This window comes from Colias eurytheme, chromosome 2 (assembly GCF_061535395.1).
Source record: "Colias eurytheme isolate Ceu_HAF_F1 chromosome 2, ilColEury1 Martin Lab GWU primary, whole genome shotgun sequence".
Taxonomy (NCBI): Eukaryota; Metazoa; Arthropoda; class Insecta; order Lepidoptera; family Pieridae; genus Colias; species Colias eurytheme.
The window spans coordinates 1,784,627-1,786,618 of record NC_142981.1 but is presented as its reverse complement, the minus strand read 5'-3'; the positions used below and the strand labels follow the sequence as shown (position 1 = coordinate 1,786,618).

The window sequence follows — 1,992 nt, the reverse complement described above, 5'->3', positions numbered from 1 at the left end:
TCGAGCGACAAGACCGAACTGGTTTGATACCCCCGCCGTCCGCGCATTGGGTCGCTTGCTGACTAGGCCCGTAGTGTGGCCAGAACGCGCGGATAGGAGAGTTTGAAAACTACGCGCGCTGGCTCGCTCATTACCGTCGCACTAGGCTTCCGCCATAGTCATTTCAATGTGGACGCAAAGGCGCGTTTCATACGTTTGATATTTCGCGCCCGCCGTCGCAACCGCGCTAGGCTCGCAGTGTGGACCTGCACCTATCCTTTATTGTTTTTCATAAAATAGCGGTAAATACTTAATTGTTGAAGTGAAACTTCTTTATTTATAAGTGCGATTCAATCTAAAACACTTATATACACCACAGTAATTTTGTAGGGTATAATCTCAATTCTTCATATAAGATTCACCCGTTATTCCTCTGATTTATTTATTTCGTGTACAACTTCTATAATGATCTCATCTCAATATCGGACTGTCCAGTAAAAATAGCAAATCGTCCAAAGTTTGCAACACCCGAAAAACGTCGAACCGCTACTTGAGCTCGCGCGTCGGTGTGGCCACCGCGAGCGCCCGCTCGTCGCGCCCGCCTAGGCCGCCGCCACCGCGCATTCAGTGTGGACGCACACCTAGGTTTCAACAAAAGCCTCCAATCACTTCCAATCAAATAAACAGTGAACTCGATAAAAAGCTAATCTTTACGAGCGATGTCGCTCCGCTAAAAACTATAACATCTTTCGACTCAATAAACTGCGAAACGGTTTTCATTTACATTCGGCTTCCGTCCGACGTTGTATGAGCTATAAATTGGCCCTGCGACTCCATTCTCTCACCCCCTACTATGATCGAAATTGCCTGAATCATCAATTTCTCTCACCACTGTCTTTTTCAAAGCGAACCATATCGAACGCTAGTCTCAAATCCACGCATTGGACTACGATCGACGGATCGCAAACGTCAGAATAACGTGGTACGGGTCGATAAATCGGACCCTTTCAGTTTATCGCTGATCGGAAAGAAACAATATGAAGAGAAAGAATCCAACTTATGGCGAAGAACGCCCCAGTATAGATTTGTAGGGAAAATTTAGGAGTGACCTACGATAAAGATGTACTTCGCTTTCAATGTGTATTACTGCAGTATTTTGAATACGTAATAGATTTTTATTTTGAGACCCGACCCTATTTAACCTCGTTTCTTATCATTTTGCAGCTATTTATTTAAGCTATAATGTTAATGCATAAAGGCAAAAAATATTAGACCTTCCTTATTGCAATGTAGAACAGTTCGCGATATTGTTGAAAAAAAAAAGAATTAAGAATGAATACCAATTTGATATTATATTTGATAGTCTTTAACCAAATTAAATATAATTCTGCAGAATTTAATCACCAGCGATGGAAAATAATGTACATGATCATTTTGTAAATTAATATATGTATTACATTACGCTTGTTAAAAAGTCTCATTGTTTGTAAACTTCAGGAATTTGCTTTTATAATTATGACGTCAGTATGTATTGAAGAATTAAATTGTTGTAAAACCATTAATAATGAACTAATCCCCAATTTAATAATATATCATAAGCATCGGTGGTTCAGTGGTAGAATGCTCGCCTGCCACGCGGGCGGCCCGGGTTCGATTCCCGGCCGATGCAAATACACTTTTTGCTTTTAATTTTTTTTTTCTTTACTTTGCCAATATCAAATATTTTATTTACATACCAATTTAATGGTTATTTTTATAAATAGAAATATCATAAAATTTTTAACACATTTATCTAGACAATGTTTCTTCTGCACATAAAAATGTTCCTGATAAAAATACTCCATACTAGAAAGATTTACAACATTTATACCTACATATATCAACATACAGCATTTTAAAAACATTATCATACAACAACACAAAAACGACAGCCGACTTATTCAAAACATTCACTTTATACTTAAACATTTAAACTACCTCATAAGTTGATAACATTTCAATAATCCTATCGCA

At 38.2% G+C, this 1,992-nt stretch overlaps 1 non-coding gene across 1 annotated transcript; it reads left to right on the top strand.

Moving 5' to 3' along the window:
* Nucleotides 1–1,577: 1,577 nt before the first annotated feature.
* Nucleotides 1,578–1,648, top strand: TRNAG-GCC (transfer RNA glycine (anticodon GCC)). Its single transcript has one exon. It is a non-coding gene; the product is annotated as a tRNA-Gly (tRNA).
* Nucleotides 1,649–1,992: the final 344 nt, after the last annotated feature.